A 20311-nucleotide genomic window follows, 5' to 3' on the forward strand; every position below is an offset into this window, starting at 1 on the left:
TGGGCCGCTTTAGTTACTTTCAACAAAATCTAAATTTAGATGAATGGAATTTGAGAAAGAAAAAATCGTGAACAGTCAGACTTGAATTTAATTATTTCTTTAAGAAACAGAAGGAATAATTGACTTAATTGCCCTAAGAACTTCGGATAATTTGCTCTTACGCGTTTTTGTTTGTTTCTTGGAAAACGTAGTACGTTGTAGATGTGAAAGTGCCAACAATTCTTTAAGTTGTTAAAGTTATATCAGCAATTTAATTTGATCATAGTTTTAAGTGAACACAGCAGATTTACATTTATCATCTCTTGGGCGTTTTTGTCGACATTTTCAGCCTATTTTTTCAATTTTCGCACAAACTCAGGTGGGTGAAAAGAAAGTACTCCTACCCAGAAAACTATACGTTCTGCCTATCTCTGTAGGTGAACGCATAACAGGAGCTAAAACAAAGCTTACATTCGTCAAAATTTGTCAAGAGAGAAATAGTCATTAATTTGAGAATTCTTAATGAAATGTTGAATCATCGTGTATTCCGAAAAAAGGCTTTTAAAAGAGGATCTGTTAATACTCTGGGGGACTGTAGATTTTGTAGTTCTGTTAAAGAAAACAAGCCCCTCCCTTAGTGGAGGGAAGGTATAAACCATTTTATACCTTCCCTCCACTGTTCTTTTATTTTGAGTGATCTATTTAGGTTGAGCAATGTTCACAACGGAAGCCCATCCTTTGCTCTTCACAGTATTATTGTTTTGCTTTTTTTTCTCCTTTATTTCCTTGACAGGCACTCAATTTGAAATTGTTGAAATAATTCTTGGCCAATTGCCAAACGACAGAACCAGAAAGCCGCAAGACAAAAGAACAACAACAACGGGGTTACTGCATAAGCAGAGTTTCAGAAGTGAGCTCCGACAAGTCTCTTGTGACTTTGAACATTCTTTCTAGGATTTGCAACGTCTTAAAGTTCTCGAAAGAATATTTCTTACATATTACTTTGGCTTATTCTGTATGAGTTTCCGGAACTCTAAATATTTGTCACGTACAAGGAATACAAGTCATCATCGCAAGCGGCTTAATTTTGCAGTAGAAACAAAGTCGGACCTAAAGGTCACAAAAAATCAATAGAATGTGAGCAAGTATTTCAAACAAGGTAATGATACGTTTCGGTCTGCATTTAAACACGATCACTTTTCTGAACCTAAGCTAAGATTATTTTTTGCTCTGCAGTTTTTTTTCTTCTTTTCTTTAGACTCATTGTTTATCATAGTGGTTAGTTTACAGTCATAAAATCGACTTCCAATATTTCACTGGTTTGTGAAATTCATTATCGTTTGCTGCAAGCGAGTGGTCAATGATGGATTGGTTGGCTAGCAGCATATGACACGAAAAACTATAAAATTCAGCATACTAATCATTAGCTGGAAATATGTTTTAATAATCCTGTAAACTTCTCTAGAGACCAAACATGAAACTTTTCAAGCCACGCCAGACCTACAATAAACAGGATAGTAGCGCTAAATGGGTATTCCTACGTAGCCATGCGTACGATGAGATTTGAACCCACAGCCTTTTGGTTGTTTCTTGTGTTGGATTTAGACATTGATTGGTTTGCCGAGTAGTGCGGGCCAGAGGAATTTTTATTTATTTATTTATTTACTTTTTTATGCTGTTCTTTTTTGTGAAAGACAACTTTAAAAGCTTGTGTGTATGAGTGAGAGAGAAACGATCACAGCAGCTTCTTTTTGATCTGTGGAAGGACACTGATGCAAGCTCCGCTTATGGAAGAATTGAAGGGAAATAAAAACTTTTCGTAACCACAGTGAAGTACTACTTCATGCCTTCCATCTTACTCATGTGGAAGAAATTAAGTCTTCTCGAAACCTATCGCATCTCGGAATCAAGTAAATGTCAGTATCTTTAGATTTTGAGGGAAAATGCTTTTTTTGAATGTCTTTTTGAAATACTTAAAATCTGTGCGTCAGATTTTTTTTTATATTTTGTATTTTGGCAATCGGATTTATTGATGGTTAAAAAAAACTTTAGATCAGGAAAAATAAACCACTATTATTATGTACTTAATACCCCCCCCCCGTGTTTTGGCTTACACTAAGAATTTGATTTGATTTGATTTGGGTTGATTTTTTACACCTCCATAAATGCATTTTGGAGCATTTTAATGGAGATTAAAATGCTCCTAGACAAATGTATTTATTGCGAAATTAATTAGAAAAGTATGTGGAAAAAACGGGAGAAACTTCTTTGGCCGAGTTGCGATGTTTAGTATGAAATGAATGATCCATGTTTTTTCCGGGAATCGGTCTACCATTTGTGCTGTCGCGAAACTGAAAGGTCAAGTATGTAGGAGGGGACTCAGGAATTCGCTTGCAAATTAAGAATATAATTAGGAAGATCGGACAAACCGTATTTTACAATTCCAAAACCCATATGCGTTCGTGGCGAACAGTAGAGTAAAATTTGTTCTAGAAAGATGGGGGGGGGGGTTCTTCAACATTAATCGAAGAAACAAGGATCTTTGGATACATATTACGAAACTATTTGCCGCCGTACACTTTGCTGTTTTGCGTCAAGCATAAATGTGTGAAGTCGAAGGACAAAGTCTTTCACTTCGAGTATAATTTTTGTTCGGTTGTTCTTCGCTTGTGGGAACGCAGAGTGCTATTGACAACCGAATGAAGTGTGAGAGAACAAAGTCCAGGACACGCTGGAGGAATGTAAATATTCGAAGTTCAGAGTATCGAATGTTATCGCTATCTTAGAGTGAATTTATATTACGTCGGAGTTAATCGGAATATCGTTCAGCATCGATGGGGGGGGGATTCATTTATCAAGAAATGTTTTAGGAAGAATTCCACGCATGCGTATCACGTAGGACGAAATGACCTACTGCAGTAACGAGAAGCAGTTTATACCACGGTATGTGCGTACTCGTGCATATATATATATATATATATATATATATTCTAACAAGTTGCCTATCTTTCCTCATTTATTTCTATATTAATCCTTCTAAAGTGCCGGTTGTACAACTGCCATTCTGAGATGTGGGAGGTCTGCGCTGAACTCATATGTCTCATCTTAAGCTTATTGCGGTGTGGAGATGGGGAACAAGTCAATTTACGCTGCTCGAAAGGCTGCGTTGGGCCTCTACTAATCTTTAGCATCACAGATTGTTAATTTGACTTGCATATCTGCTGGTTGCACGTGTCAGAAATTTTACAAAAAGCAGCCAAATTGTCACTTCAGATGAACTTATTGAAATATTTGTGCAAAAGATTATATGTAAAAAAGAAATTGATATAATCTGAAATTCAGCTCGCCTACATTTGATTTTATATTTAATCCTATAACAATTTAGTTTATGTAAATTAAAATTCTAATTTATGAGTCTGTGTTTCTGCGTTTTCTGCTGAGTAAAGGCGTCTCTACTTGGAAAGCTCTCGTAAACGAGAGAAAAATTTGCAATGATTTCCTAAATATTTTTATACTTATGGAAATCAGCATACTCAAGCACAAATTACTGCACAAGCCACAAAACCAATTAAACACGTTTTTCATTTTCATGTTTACCGACTACTCTTTAGACGCTTCCCAACTTTCTTATGAGCAGTTTTCCACTGTGTCATCCTCATTATCCAGCTTCATATATTTTTTCTTTAATTAATTTCTTCTGAACAGTCCGAAGAGAAACATAATACACTTTACTGAATATGATGCGCTTCAATCAACATAAACACGCTTATTACTTGCACTATAATGGTAAAGTGTATTACTTTTAAAAGAAACAGATTAAAAAAAAATAATAATAATAATCTGTTTAAAGAAACGATAGTCCGATTTCAGAAGAATTAAAGGGAAACAAGTGTTCTTGAAGCAGTTGGCAGTTTGGTAGGTAAGGAAATCGGTTTGTTCTCAGCAAATAGCTGAACGGATTCAGTGTGAGTGACTTTGCTGCGTATAACATTGCATCGTAATAATTTTTTTTGCGCATTTAACAGTCTAACAGAGAAACCGATCCCAGCTCTATCGGACAGTTAAAATGCGCACAAACACACACACGATCATCCATCCCATACAGGAAGTGGAGGAAGGTCACTGAGGGACGTGGAAATTGTCGCTGACTAAGGCAGCATGTATATCAACAATGATCCAGGATCATTGCCTCTGTTTACAAACAAACCTTCCATTCATAGAGGTGACCCACATAAGAGTGTGACGTCGGAGAAGCACGTGATCTCTGGTTCTCTCTCTCTGGTCTGGTCGATAACCCATATAGCGGACATACAACACAATCTTGGCCTGTTTCCTTATCAGAAATTTTTCTCCCTGAATTCCAGGTGGCGTTTAGTGCGTGAAATCTGGAGTGCTTCGCAGTTCGTTCAACTCGATCGTAAATACGACCTCGTTACGGTTCAAATTTGGACACGCTTGAAGACATCATTTTTTTAACATCATACATCTTTGGGTAAGGAAGGGGGATGCGTTGCAGCTTTGACGGAGATAAATGATAAGAGCAATGAGGATGTCCCACTACCGGTTACTCGTGAGCAGGAACTTTGCTGTACACTAACTGCAAACGATTTGGTTTGTAGATGCGTCTAGAAAAATGTGTCAGTGTTTGTATGTGGACAACACTTGCCTAGTCTGTTGGAACTATATACACGAACCTGACGTACTTCAGAGGTCGTAACAAACAAAAGCCAGTTGACATAATTTGATAGAAATTCTCGCGAGGAAGTTTACTAACACTGCATATTTCCTCCACCTCGTACAACGCAAAATTTCAAGATCCCATCTCTTTCCCCAAAAAAACTTAAGTTCGTCTCGTTTAATGCTGCGTCTAAGATGGCACTTCGTTCTCTTGATACTTCTCCATTCCATTAGGCGTTTGAGTCCATTTATTTATTTCACTGTGTCACTGAACCACATATGGAGAACTTTTATTATATGTCAAAAGTCGCTCCGAATATCAGTCAACTGGCTATTGGCAATACAAAAATGTGATTGCATTTTAAAACCTTTAAATGATTATAGACGCTCAGTTAAAAAAAAAAAAAAAATGCATTCACTTGGACGTTAAGGATGAACCCCAACGGTAACCTTTTAAATAAAACACAAAATAATGTTTATTCATTTTCTGAGGAGTGTGAGAAGCCGCAGCTTCTTTTATAAAACTTGAAGATCGTGCAGTAATCTAATAATAAATGATTATTTTATATTATCACTTAGTATGACATATAATTTGTTTTACTTCTTTATAGTAATTCTTTATCCAAATTAATTGTCCATATTTATTAAATTATTTTGTACAAAATATTCTCTGTTAATTGAAACAAAAAAAAAATAAATAAATCACATATTATTATAGCTGATATATTTTTATTTTATTATACCATTGCTAATGGTATTTCCACGCACTTATGAAACCACAAAGAATTTTGCCTTTGTATAAATGGAAAATTTAAAATGACGGACACCAAACTTAAAATAGTTCTGAAATATATTTAGAACCATAAAGCAAACTAGTGAAATCCTTTGTTAATCATCATGATTACTATACTTTAAGCATTGTTTTTAGAGCATATTTGATTTTGAAAAGCATTCTTTTCCTACTTTTCAATATATGAGAGTCAAATTAATAAATTTTAAAAAAATTTAACTGCCGTAAGTTTTTGATTACAACGTAATTATAGTCTAACAACAACAAAAATATGTACGATTTTATTGCGAGCTTCGATGTTTATAAAAGCGTAACTATCAATAAAAACAAGTAATCGACGTTTTGTACCGCATCCTATTCAAAGAATTTTTACGTACCAGCTGTTCTTGTTAAATTTAAACAAAAATAACAACAAACAATGAAAACAAAATTCTCGCTATTGCTTCACAAGTTCAAAATCTTATTGCTGCACATAATTCACCTCCTGAATTATGCGTTGCAATAAGATTTATTCCGCAAAATGCCATCCTTCTACATTAGTCACTAAAAATCGCTTACACAAAATACGATCAAATACAATCCCCCCCCCCCCCCTTGACAAAAAAAGCGTCTGATATCTAACGTGTTTTGACTTTAATTTACATGCTTAATTTGCATTCGTTCTTCGTGATGAATTTCAAAGAATAAACATTTCGACAGTTGTTTGAATCACGTACGTTATATTTTATTCAGCTGTCCGATCCAATTTCTTTAAAACTACGCACTTTTATCACATTCGCATCTGAAAAAAAGAAAGAAAACGAAAAAAATTGCACGTGCATCTGGCAGTGTGGAGCTTGCATATGTTTCTTTTAGAGTTGGCATGGAAATGATATGTCGTGCAGTATGTGGCAGTTATGTTTACAAACAAATCGACGCTTTACCTGCTGACCTATTTTACGGCCCTGCAGCTTTACTCACGAGTGTCTCGCGCGCACGAACATTGGAAATATCCATGAGGAAAGGACGACCTAGTCGCTTAGTTACGGCTATTTCTAAGGATATCGTTTTCCATACACTTTGACATATTTACTTGCTTGCTTCCAATAGTTTCTGTTAGAGGGCGTATTTGAACAGAGTAACTAGACTTCGCTAAAGAATTGTTACATTTAGGTTTACGCAGGTAAAAGTCATTATAATGATAAATTCTGAATTTCACCATAGTTATATTTTACAACGTTAACTGAGTTCTAGCTGATAAGTTCTGCTTTTTTTTTACGCTGTTAACTCGCATTCGATATGTTTGATATAATTTATAATATTCATTATATACTTTGAAATGTTAGAGATTTTCGGTGGGTATCTTAATAATAAACAGAAACGCATATCACATTGTAAAACGAAGCTTCGCGTACATTGCTAAGATTATGGCAATTGTGTTAATAGACTATATGCTATATGTTAGGAAATTTAATGACCTTTTTTAGTTATCTTAGATTAGTTACTTAGGTGGCGCCTTTTGAAATTGTCAGTTATTGTTTAATCAGATTTTTACATGTACTGAAGATGCCTGTGATACTCAGGCGAAAATTCTACTAATAAAGAATATTTTACGTGAGTTAATTCTGTTATTATAATTTTAATAAAACACTAAATAACTGTTCACTTGAGTTTTTGATGTCATGTCTTGTAGACGAAGCTACACTGTAAACATTGTGTATGTGTGTGTGAGAAGGGGGGGGGATGCAGCTAATCGAACATTGTTTCACCAGCTCAATAAGAGTAAAATGTTTCACATTCAGCTAAAATCTATAAGTAAAGCATAGTCTTCAAAAGGAAACTATCATGACAGTCGCACAGTATTTGCAACTGGTCGCAGTGTGCCAATAGTAATAATAATAATCAAATATAAATTCACAATAATCTGAGGAAGTTTAAAAGTCGTGTGTTAGCTATTCAGTTTCACAACCAAAACCAGCATTTATAATATGGGAGGGGGAGAAAGAATTGCATTTCGAAATGTTTTTGTATGATCTGTAATTGGAACACAAAGTTTTATAAAGAATTATAATAATTAAAATAAGTAAAAATTGATATTCAAAATAATTAGTAAAGTGAGATGCATGAAATTAATAAAATTTTTTCTCACTCAACCTTGAACGGTTGTAAACTTATAGCATACTGCAGCTCGGCCGCCCGAAGAAAGAACGATGTAAGTTCGATTCTAGTCGCCAGTTAGAGGAACATTTTCTAAACCGTTCTTCCACAGTTCCCGAGTTAGTTGATCTCTGGCACGAGCAAGTAGGATTTCCCCTTCCCGGAAAAAAGCTGGATTTTTAATCTCGTAACTCAACTCACTATTTCAGACAATGGCATAACGATATTGTCTAAAATAGTAAGTTCTGCTGAAATAGCGAGTGAGTTCTGAAATAGTAAAATGGCGGCAGCCGTTTTTCGTATTTTCTCCTGCGTATAAAATTGCGTATAAAATCATGGATAGCTTTGGGCCTTTATGGGTAATAAAAAGGCATTCGAGAATTCTTTTATTTAAGATTCATTTTACATATCTTAAAAATAAACAAGAGAAAATATCTGTTCTGCAATATTTTTTTTAAATTTATTCTTTCTTGAGGACACAGTTCAAACTGCTAAAACTTCTGCTATTTACCACAGCATCAACTGATTATTTTCCCATGTAGTAGTAGTAAAGTTGCTTATAGTTTTGAACTAAACTAGGTCTAAGAAACTGCAATGAAAAACTAAATTTAGCCTTTATTAAATATTTTATTTTTATTAAACATTAAATTATTAAATATTAAATTCACAACTATTTCTTTGAATTGAAATGCAGTTTCTGGCAGGTGCAATGAAAATGTGTCCCTAACGTTCTTTTTATTGTGAAAAATAGTTTGTGGTGGTCGATTATGACTTCTTTTTATTTATTTATCATTGTTTGTTCGTTAAATACTATTTGTCTGAAACTTTTTTCTTAACACAGTAGCTTAAAAATATGATTGTATTATTATTTTTGTTATAATCACTGCCATCCAGAATTTGAACAGTTTGCATTTTATTTTGGATCTCTGATCGGAGACAAACACTGCTACCAGTATGATACAATTACCTGAAAAAGATTTTTTACAATATCTTAGTCCTAATCAGAAAATTGGTCTTTGTCCCAGGAGGAACGTCATGACATAAAGTTTCACTGTTTTAGGTTTCTTTGGTTTTATAAAGACATACATTTTTAATTGCCTGATAACGGTTGAAAGGAACGTATTTCTTTCTCTGATGATTTCTCCTTCTCCAATTTGTATTCTTGTTTAATTTTTTTTCTTCTGTACTTCACTCTTTGATTGACTTTTACTGAATTTTTTATTTTTATTAAAGACTACACTGCTTTCTATGAAAGCGCTGTCTCCTCTCTGGTTTTTAGTTTTATATCGTCTTGTTCAGTAGGTAGATTATCCAAATATACCCGAGGTCTTCATTTATCTGTATTACCTTCGAACCAGGGTGGTTAAACGGCCCGGAATGCTGGGAATTTTTCCTGCTTCGATATTCACTGTTCCGTGCCTCGAACTTTTCATATAATATGTAACGCGATGTAAATATTAACCGTTAAGTCAACCTTAGAAAATGGTAGCAACTCGAAATTCGTCTATCGGTAGTATCAGAGTAAGATTTCAATGAATCTTATGCATACAACGCTTAATATTTTGAATACAAAATAAAACGTTTTCATATTTTTAATAGAATTCGATTATTAAGATTAAAATAATAGTACTTTAATACTCAGATTTGCGTTATTTGGTTGCTACAAATTTCTCAATTGTTTTCAGCCATCGCTTTGATCTCCCGTATTGCAACATTGAGTTTAATTCGAGAAACGTCGTCTTTCTCTCTCTCTGATAAATTTAGTTTAATCCTTTATCCCAGTGAGAGCAAAGTTTGCGCCTGAAAATATCTTCAGGACTGAATATAGTGTTGTACTACTTACCCAGGTAAGATAGTACCACGCTATATTCAGTCCTGAAGATATTTCCAGGCGCAAACTTTGTTTGCTCTCACTGGGATAAAGGATTAAACTAAATTTATTATAGTCTAACTTAGTGAAAAATAAACTTTCAACATCTCTCTTCTCTCTCTCTCTTTCACTCCACATCACAAATAGGTAGACATGATAAAATATCTGCATTTCTCTGAGATCACGTCTAGTTTTTCAGATTTAAGCAGTATATCGCTGTAAGAATTTAATTGCATTAATTATTCTTTCACTTAATATTCAACTTTTTCCAATACACTGCACAAAAGTAAACAAAACTTTAGCAAAGTCCTTTTTATTTTGATAGATTTCGTTCTGTTGTTAGAAACCCAAAACTAAACTATCCTTTACTTGATCAATGTTAATCAAAATCAGCATATATTATATCGTTTAAAGGCTCTCTCTTGTATATTTTCTGTTTCCTTTTCCGATTAATTGAAAAGATATCAAGATGTTGAATGTTTTATATGGAGGTAGCCTAGCCACCTCCATATAAAACATTCAACAGCGATAAGTGCACATGGATTCTCTACAGATCCACAGTAATTCCTTGAGATGATAAGGGCAGGCAGCGCATCCCCAAAATAGCACATTAGATAGAGAATTCTCAATTTCCTATTCTTTTCATCAATCTTTCCTCCGTCTTTCAATAATGATGCTACAAGGTTGCATTTCAGCTGTTAAGAAAAATCAAATTACAATTTATGTATTACCAAATGTGTGAATAACATGGAAAATATTAGTTCACTGGAATCAAAAACGCTGCTGTAAAACTTTTGAATGTCGTACGTCAGAATAAAAATTTCTTTAGAATAAAAAAAGAATATTTTTTCGATATTTCTTAGCGTCATTGTGTTTTGTTGATATTGTCTTCCTAATAATATTAGTTGATGCACTTAGTTTAATTTTTATTCAGATACCTCCTGGGATATTTGGAACATAAATTCAGACTAAGAAATTTGTCTTCCATGACCTCTTCCAGAAATTGTAATGCTAACGAGCTGCAATACTGTTAATTGCTAACGGATCATTGTCAATACTTCATTTCTTGTGGCAATAAGCTACTTAACCCGTGGGAAAGTTCACTCCCGGGACCAGTTACTGTACAGTGAGAACCTAACCTTAAATTAATATCTAAAAGAGAGGTCACAGCCCTTTTATCAAAAGCGCGATCTCTTTACGTATCGATGCAGCGAATGGGCAGAGGACAAAACTGCAGCTGACGCATTTTGGATTTGCATGAGAAGAAATGTTATTAGCTTCCGTATGCAAGCAAAAAAAAAAAAAAAACATGTCTGCCACACCGACGTCTCTTTATACCTCAGAGATGAGAAAAATGGAATAAAACAAAACAAAAATATTAGACTGACATAATAGTGTCCTGAACGACAATTACACGTTAGATAACGTGTTCATTTGTTACGATGTAAAAAGTAAAAAATCGTACAGAGGAAACCACAGAATAGAAATTGCACCCATTCCTCAAACCAACCATATAAAGATAAATGAAATGCAAAATATCGAATGTACCAGTTAAAGTTTCCTTCGAATTCTGATCATAATAAGTGAGATGACTCATTATCGATTTATGATAACTTCATAACGGTTTTTGATCTCCTTGAAATTGCGAAGATCAGATAGCAGTGGCGGCTCGTGGCTTGAAATCGTGGGGGGTGCTGCAACTTTCGAAATATACATACACAGTCAGCACAGTCAGTGTATACGTGTTTGGATAAAATATCAAAAATTATGGCAAAAATTTAAAAAAAAATTAAACATGAAAACATATTGTTTATTATCGATAAAATTGGTAATAATATTAAATAAAATATTCATTAATAAAATTGTCAATAATATTTTTTTTATTATCGATAAAATATCGATAATATTGTCAATAATCTCAATAATGTTCTAAAATAAAAACTACATGCCTTTTAATTGTAAGGTCCAAATATTTAAAGAGACAGAGCAAACACGATAAGCACTACGAACACTCTACTACTGGCGCAAATGCATATAAACAATAGTGGAATTGCGCGACGGACAGTGCCGCATTACGCTAATAGCTCGCATCCCACTATGACGTGCATATGCTTGTGCGCGTAGCAATATGATACTGTGGTAAACACAGTGCTGCTAGCGACTTTCGTCCTCCTAAGTGCTACAAGATGGATTTTTATTATTTTTTATACAAAATAAGAGAATTGTATAGGATGATAAAATTAAATATTACAAGCAAATATAAATAAATTAATAAATATATTTATATATCGAGAAAAATTCTGGGTTCTGCAGTTCCGCAGTGCCTATGCACGAGCCACCCCTGTCAGATAGCTTTCCATCGATCATTTTTTCATCACCTTCCGTTTGCCATAAATCAAAGTATATTTATTAATTAATCTTCATACTATTTTTATAGCATTATTCGTTATTGTTATGCTTGCTGGATTATTTATTTTATTATTCATATTTTTACCCATCAAGACAAAAACTACCAGAGAATACACGCTGCTAAGACATAACGCACAGGGATCCCAGCTTTGGTTGTTTCGTTAAGTCCATCCAACCCGATTCTAAAAGTCCAAATTTAGAAATCGTACTATAAAAAAAAAAGGGGGGGGGGAGGTCTTTGGCGAAGATAGAAAACTGCAGTCTCATATTTTGAATAATGATTATTATACATGACACACACACACACACACACCTCGTAGTCTCCGCTACTACTTAATTCTACTACTACACACAACTATCATCAACGCCACCTATCGCCCATCACCAATAATATTTTTGTCTGTAAATTGCATGTGTTCTGATGACCGATTTGTCTGTACTCGGGATGAAAAATTCCACTTTCTGGGAGAAAAAGTTCTGCTACCTCCCGGCTTACTCACCTTCAATTGAAAACTCATTTAAAGATTCGTCGTCACGACGAGAATCGAACTCAGGCCTTTTCCAATCGAAGGGTGCAATGTACCGTCGTTCTTCCAAATGCGCTAAACAATGGAATGAAGTATAGCCAAACGCAACATTCATTTTCCGTTATTTAATTCCCTATGCAACGTTTTTGATCGATCAGATATTTAAATTAGCTTTTGCTGTGGCATTTAATTCCTAACGTTTGGGAAGTGATTAACCTACTGCACCATACGAGTGAACGTCCATCTTCCCATAGGCCCAATGGCTTGTCACAGGCAAGTAGCTTGGCTTAGAAACCTGCTACTGCTTATGATAGGGCTGTTTCCTATCTGCATTGTTTACTCTGACTGCCAAATACACGTGTTTACATCTGCTCAGTTTGCTTGCAGTTAGGAATGGGCAGTCCCTCCATTAGATGAATTTTATGGAGAATTTTAAGAAACTTTCTTTGCGGAAACTACTGTAAAACCAGCGGTTTGTCAGTTTGGTGGAGATATGTTGATGATATTTTTATTATTTTGAAACATAACCTCCCGAGTCTGCAATAATTTTTTTTCATTCTCTTAATTCTTACAAACCTACAATCAAATTTACACTTGCTTAAAAAACAACTCCCTTTCCTTGATATTCTCATCACTAAGAAACCTAACTGTGATGTTTCACTTGAGGTGTATCGCAAGCCTACTCATATAACATTATCTTCATGCGTCATGCCTTCACATTCCCTCCCAAAAATTAACAATCCACACTCTGAAGAAAAGAATCGAGCAGTTTCTATTATAAAACATGACTACCAACTCCAGACCGATCTTCAGGCTCTCTCAATTTTTTTTTGTTCTTAATGGATATTCAAAAAAAAAAAAAAAATCTAGTGTAGAGACCAGACCACAATTCTATATATTGGCACCCTATTGATTAAAATTGATTCTCTTTTCGAGGATCACAACATGAGTGACTTTTAAAACGATTAAAACTGTTTGGAACCTCCACAGGTCATCTAAGGGCAGCATGCCCTTCTACAAATATCCAGGGATATATAGAATTCCCTGTTCTTGTGGTTTAGCCTACATATATATGCCGTGTATTTCAGGTGAGAAAGAAGGAACATGTTGCAGATGTCGAGCATAAAATAAATATCTGGCCTGGCGAACCATACTTCTAATTCTAACCGTCCTGTTGATTGGAACGTTTACACCATGCCGTATTTAGAAGAAAGGTTTTACTCCATATTTCTAAGGGAATCCATCAGCCATCCATTCACACGGATCACTCACTAAAAACTAACAATTTATATTAAGTGACATATGGAAATAGATTATTAAATCTTTAAACCTTAGGGACTTCAACTTCGCTAACAATCACCTTTAAATCGTCTTTAAATCCAGACAGCTAATGCATGCCACGCGACTTTACGTTTAGTTAGCATGAATTTATTTATTTTTCTTGGAATGTTTTTCAGCGCTTGGACAACTTTGTTATCTATTTATATATATTTTTTTTATGTTTAGAAAGCCCTGATGCAGCCACCATTTTTTTTTTTTTTTTTTTTAGGTGCGTGAAACTAGGTAGACATAAGTTTCAAATTTTGATGACTAGTTAAATTTCTTTCTTATTATTACTTCACGTTTTTAGTGGTGAAACAGCTCGTTAATAAACAAGATGATATTGATAAGTTTCCAACTGCGGCTTCAGCACATACCATATTAAGTTTTGGAAAGGAACACGACGAACATTTAAATCAATATTAACCTGAAAAAATATTCAATATTAATTGAGACAAATATTTCTTTTGTTTTTGCATAAAAATAATTTTCTCTTTTAATTTATATGCCGCTCGTCGCCAGATTTGTTTCAAAATAGGGCAACAGAATGTTTCCTACTTTACTGTGGTATGTTGGACGCCAGTGGAGCTGGTACGTGTGCGGGTAGTGAAAAGAGGCAAACAAGAGGGCAAAGAACTCTCGGAAAGATGCAATAGTGCAAGTGAACAACACTTTGACATACATGGTGTCAGTGACAGTTATGATGAGATCCTATTTCCGGTACTTGGCAATCTTATCACCACCTCTTCATTCTCTCCCCAACAACACCTGCACTTCTGTCACTTTTAAACAGGTGCAATTCACTTTTCGCTCTGTAGGTGGTCCTCGTGAAGGTATATTAAAGTGAGTGATACAGATTGGGGGGAGGGGAAGAAGCATGATACCGGGATTTTCCAGTAAATGAAACTTTGCCTTAAGTTACGTGTGAAAAGCTACACTACAAGAAATATTCTGAAATATCCGATGAAATCATTCCCCATCATTAGTATTCAAAAATCTCATATACGCAAAATGAGCTGTATATTATATTGAATTCAGAAAAGAACTGCAAACACTTCGCTTATTTTTATATTGTTATTAATTTTTTAAACACGAACGTTAATGATTGTTTTAATGTCTCACAACCGCATTCAGATGAATCAAATACCTTATTTCTAGTTTTCAATGATTCCAGATTATCATCTGTTAGAATTGGTTAGACTTACTTAGATCCAGATCTATTAATCCCTTTAATAGCATAATGCAACAAACACAAGCTGTAATATTATCATAAAAAAGGCATAAATGCAGCATGCTATTTCAGAATCATCCTGAAACCCGCACAAAACTAGAAGGGTTAAATGTGAATTTTATTTCAAAACGTATTTCCAGATACGCTATTGAACCATCACTCAGTGCAGCTTAACCAGATCAGAAAAGGAATTAAGCAGCATTTGATTAGAAGGTGATAATTCGAGTGACAGGAGAATTCAATGTCCGTGAAAGATAACCTAGCGAATATTATCTACGCGATTTAACCTTCAGGTCAGAGGTTTACATCCCGCTATGTCGTGGATGTTTGTCAGTCTTTTGGTGGTGGTAGTTGATTTTCATCGTCCGGTTTGAAACCGCCCCCTGCTCTGCTTTTGGGAGCACAATGGGCTCAAGAAAGTTCCACGTTTGTTCTCTAGTGCAAGATTTGCAGGTTATCTTACCACTGTTAGCTCACGCACAGCACTGCGTTATAGGTTTACAATCGTTTTGTCGATGGAAGTACTATAAACAAAATTTACATAAAAAACATTGTGAAACTTACTCTCTCTTTCTAACCCTTACTTCTTGCTCTAGAGACAAAACCTGGTAATTTTACAGCCTCATTTGGCTTCTCCCCACCACAGGAGTCTCCGTGTTATGTTGCTTAGAATTAAAATCTAATTTGATATGTTTGCGTAATAAAATACTGGTTTGCACGAGTTTGTTGGAGATTTTTCATGACTTAATGTAGGTATACGCTTTCAAAAGTCGCAAGTGGGCCAACGAATTATCTGTTCATATACATAAACTGATGCGGGAAAAAAAAGGCAACTTTCAAAGCCCACATAAATCTCTCAAGTTATTGTACTCAGGGCAATCATTCCTGATTTCAGCTATTTTCGAAGCAGTGTTCCTGTGCCCATAATAGTCATTCATCGGGTGTTTCGTATCGATCTAATGCGGAACATCCATTTTTTCAACAATCCTATTTATTTTAATATTACAGTATTTACCAAGCGTATTGTCTGTCTCCGGCGATTTTGCTTTACAGTGTAGACAATCCAGACATATGCGACTCAAATAGCGTCTCATAATCATAAATATCCCAATGTGTTTCTGCTACCGTTATCAATCTAAATATTTTCACCATCCGTCAGCTATTTCTGGTAATCCATGGTGTAGATTGATCTGCAAGAACTTGACTTGCACAATTATAGCACAAATATTATTTAAATATGATATAATCACATAATTAGAACTTAAATAGAAGGGGTTCTTATTAGCTGTGCACGCCTTGTCGGAATGCCACAGGAACTGCGTTTATTCCGTGGGTAAGAAGTGACTTTTTATAACTGCGTCTATTTTAGCAACAATGTCTTTGCCCGTGCAACAAGAAAAAGATTTTCTTTCAGATTATCCTCAAACTTTTAGTTTCAGATCTCAGTCTTCTAAAGGAATTGGAAAGATTTCGCGGACATCGTATATTTTTGCCTTAGTTGCATTGGTATATTCCTAAATAACCACATTTTTCACGAACAGAAAATCACCTCATTCCAGTTTTCCTCATCTTTTAAACAAAAAGTTTGACTTTTTAATGTTTTGCTTCGTTCAGAACCTCATTATCGTTGCTGGCCATAGTGAGAAAACTGAGTGCTTATGTGGTCATAAGTACGACATGGTGACACAGCCTGACTTCCCTGTCTTATTCGGAGGTGGCCTCCCTGAAAAACGCCGCTTTTTCATCTAGTGAAACAGATAAGTCATCCTGAACATCCCTAAGTTAGTTTATAAAGTTAATACATTGGCCTCGCATCACGGCCTTAGCTGATTTGTAATTCCGAAGAACAACAATTCTGACCTCCTTTCCATTAGTTGCTACGTCATTACGGATGTTCACTGGACAGTTTGCATGTTATGCAGGATAAAAAACCGAGTTTCTTGGAGATTAAAAAAAAAATGTTAACTCCATATGAAATCTGCTGATTCATCTTCCTTTGAAAAGCCTGAAAAGGGAATCGAAGTATAAGATAAAAGTTCAAATAGATTCTCATTAAAACTGAACTCTCTTAAAATCATCATTGAATTATATTCTCTATGAAAAGTCACGAGAATCTCAAGCCGCTTTAATTTCATTGCTAACTTCACTGAATCTTTGCACGCTAGAGATCAATCGGCATAACAAATGCACAGATGAGTACATTTTCTACTTTGTACAAAAATAATCTAATCTTATTGATGCTTTGGCGAATGATGGCATATCGGTATCTTTGAAAGAGACCCCAAGGAACTGCACAAGAAGCTTTACTTGGTTGTTTAGGACAGTCAATATATGACCTTTAAACACATTTGCATTATTTACTGTTATGAAGCTTGCAAATTTCTCATGTTAGTCTTCAGCAGATGTATTGCAACTCTGAATAAAAAACTAAGGTTCGGGGGAAAGGCTAATACTAACTATGACCACAAAGGATCCTGAAGTTGTACTCGGTTGTTTTTGCGAAGCACACTCTCAGAGTTTTGCATACAGATCTAGAGATTTTATATCTGAATGAACAGATATAAAATCCTGCTACGAAGAGTTAAATATCCCGACAGTTAGGATTTTCTATTCTGTAATTTGGAACAACCAGTCAGAAAGAACACGGCTAGCTGATTGCCATCGTAGATTCCAAAATTATTGGCTACGTATTTTTTTGACCTGGTTCGAGACTGAGCTACATGAAACCATGAAAAATGGAAACAGCAGGAGTCTTTCTTTTGGCCATTAGCAAAATAATTTCAGTTGATTAAAATGATATAAATGATTTAGCATTTCTGGAAAAAAGAAAATAAAAGATGATAAATGCTTGGACTTCTCTCACAGAAGCTGAATTTTCACGTTTACGCTTGTTTAGGAGCTCATCATACCGACAGCTGACCAGGTTAAATGGCCTTCAGTGTCATCGTAGCAACATCCTTCTCGATTCGATTGCCAGGTTACCATCGATTTTTACTTAAATAGAAAACTCTCTACTCGCTTTAACTGGACCACGGAAATAACTAGTTGGAAGAGTGCCAAGTTATTGATGTTGACAAACAGCAGGTTCCCGGATACGCTAGACTTCATATTAAGCCCTTTCCTGACGAGGATTGTCGCTCTGAGGAGCAGGGGAACGCCCGTCAATCCACCTGACGCACATTAACAACAACAACAACGAAGAGACAGCGACTCTTTCATTTATCAACTGTAAAATGACAGAAGAGACTGCGTGGAACCGGGGTAAAACAGCCCTTTTTCCAGACAAAACAATTCAATGAATTTATTTTTATTTTTTAACATCGATGAAGAACGTAGTTTAAGAACGCGTACACGCGATTTAAAAAAAAAAAAAAAAAAACAGGAATCCCGCTTTATAAAAAAAAGTTAAAAACGAATAGTTATCTAATACTGTAGATGGGCAAAGCTATAAATAAGTCGGAAATTCTGAATACAAATGCGATATTATTCCACATATCTCCAATACGAAAGTTGGCGGTACAGCAGATGAAGAAAATCGTCTGACAATTCGTAATGTGCTAGACATTACGACTTATCCTATTAGAAAGTTATGTGAAAGTTATCATTTGAAGACGAGCACAACTCCATTTCACCTTTATGGATAATATCAAGGGACTAAACATGAATGGAGAAGATTCCCTTCAACCAATCTTTTCATCGAAGCCTCAAAAAAACGAGTTAAAAAAAAGGACGTTACTTTCTTAGCAATATCATGTTCACGTGCCTCGCTAATATAGATGAAGTTATTTTTGCATGGGATAATTTTACGTGGCCAATGAAAATCTATAATTTATAGATATCCAGTTGCTATTAATTACTGGTTTCTATCGGATTTCCCTATTACCAGAAATCGCAATCTGCGACAGTTTACAAATATTGTAAACTGTCGCAGTTTACAAATATATACAATATACAAATACACAATATACAAAATATTGTATTCAGTGTCCAGACAACAATTAACTAGTTGGATGCTTTTAAAACGTGTGGCATAATCTGGAAGTGGTTGCCATTCTTTCAAATAGATTCTGATTTTTGAACATTTGAAGTATCGTTGCTAGCTAAAAACCTCCACTGATTGACATTTTTGTGATCCAGAATGGGACTCTTCCATTCTCTTCGGAACAGACTGAAAACTAATACATATCATAGCAATGAGTAAAAAACTAAAGAGATCAGCTGTTCTAAATTAAAAACGTGGAAAAAAATCTAATAAAATGAGTACCTAAGTCATTCAGTTAATCGACAGTTTAGTGGCAATACAAGTAACTATTAAATCGCTTATCGGATTATTTAAAAAATAATCCGATAAAATAAGAATAAGCGATAAAAGTATCCTATTAATAGTTTAAACTATTAAACTGTTTATTATTATTTATTTACATATAAATAATTATTGTTCTCAGCTAGCAACGAACCTCAATTCTATAATACTATTAAACTAGTTGGCCGATTGGTTAGCGTATCCGCTCTCCAGCCAAAAGGCTGCTGGTTCGAATCCCGCCGTGGACATGGATGTTTGTGATTAGACAGTGATTATCTGTGAAAATACGTGTTTGTAGTGGGCGGTATGGCGTTGGTGTAGTTGCTGTTCGTTGTACTTGGTGGATTGAGTGGGGGAGACAGAGAGCTGTAAAGTAGGTGCCCTCTCTCGATGAGTCTTTGAACTCCTTGAATTTGAATTTGAAAACTCCTTTGATTCATTAGTAATAATAATAAAATAATGATAAAGCTGTATCTATAAGAAGCTATATTTGCAGGATGTGCTGAAAAGTAATGCTCTTTGTTATTTATTTGTTTATATATATATATATATATATAAAATTAATATTTAACTGACTAGAACCCGAGAAAGTATAACACAAAAAACTTTAATAAATCACAACTACTTTCATCGGCGTCCCGACGAAACTAGTTGTGATTTATTAAATTTTTTTGTGTTATACTTTCTCGGGTTCTAGTCAGTTAAATATTAATTTTATAAATGTATACATCCCGAGTCAATCCTAATAACAATATATATATATATATATATGACATAAATCCACGCAGTAAAATAAAACTATTCTGCAGTTATTTCTTAGCCCTGTCCAACTTTGAAGTTTCGCATTTCTGCCGTTAGATGTCACTGAATTACAGCAGAAAAAAACATCGTATTACAAGGAGACGCTATCAGTGCAGTTGGAAACAGCGTTCTGTTGTGATTGAGCTGGATGCATCATTTTGAAGCTGAAATCATGAGATCTATTTAATGACGTTACAAAGCGCAGCGATCACTCATATTCCAGAAATCATTGAACATGACTGTAGACAAAAAAAAAAAAAATCGAGTT

At 34.8% G+C, this 20311-nt stretch overlaps 1 protein-coding gene across 5 annotated transcripts in view; it reads left to right on the top strand.

Moving 5' to 3' along the window:
* sloth2 (ubiquinol-cytochrome c reductase complex assembly factor 6 sloth 2) overlaps positions 1–20311 on the top strand; it is a 369803-nt gene that overhangs the window by 189132 nt on the left and 160360 nt on the right. Inside the window, exon 1 of one of the 5 annotated variants that reach the window (XM_090392239.1) lies at positions 2908–2922. The exons of the other annotated variants lie outside the window; for them this stretch is intronic. The gene's annotated coding sequence lies outside the window, so the exon portion shown is untranslated. Of the gene's footprint in view, positions 1–2907; positions 2923–20311 lie in introns of those variants that run through there. 5 annotated transcript variants of the gene reach the window in all.

This window comes from Typopeltis vanoorti, chromosome 5 (assembly GCF_054136105.1).
Source record: "Typopeltis vanoorti isolate ZY-2024b chromosome 5, IOZ_Tvanoo_1.0, whole genome shotgun sequence".
In the NCBI taxonomy this organism is placed as follows: domain Eukaryota; kingdom Metazoa; phylum Arthropoda; class Arachnida; order Uropygi; family Thelyphonidae; genus Typopeltis; species Typopeltis vanoorti.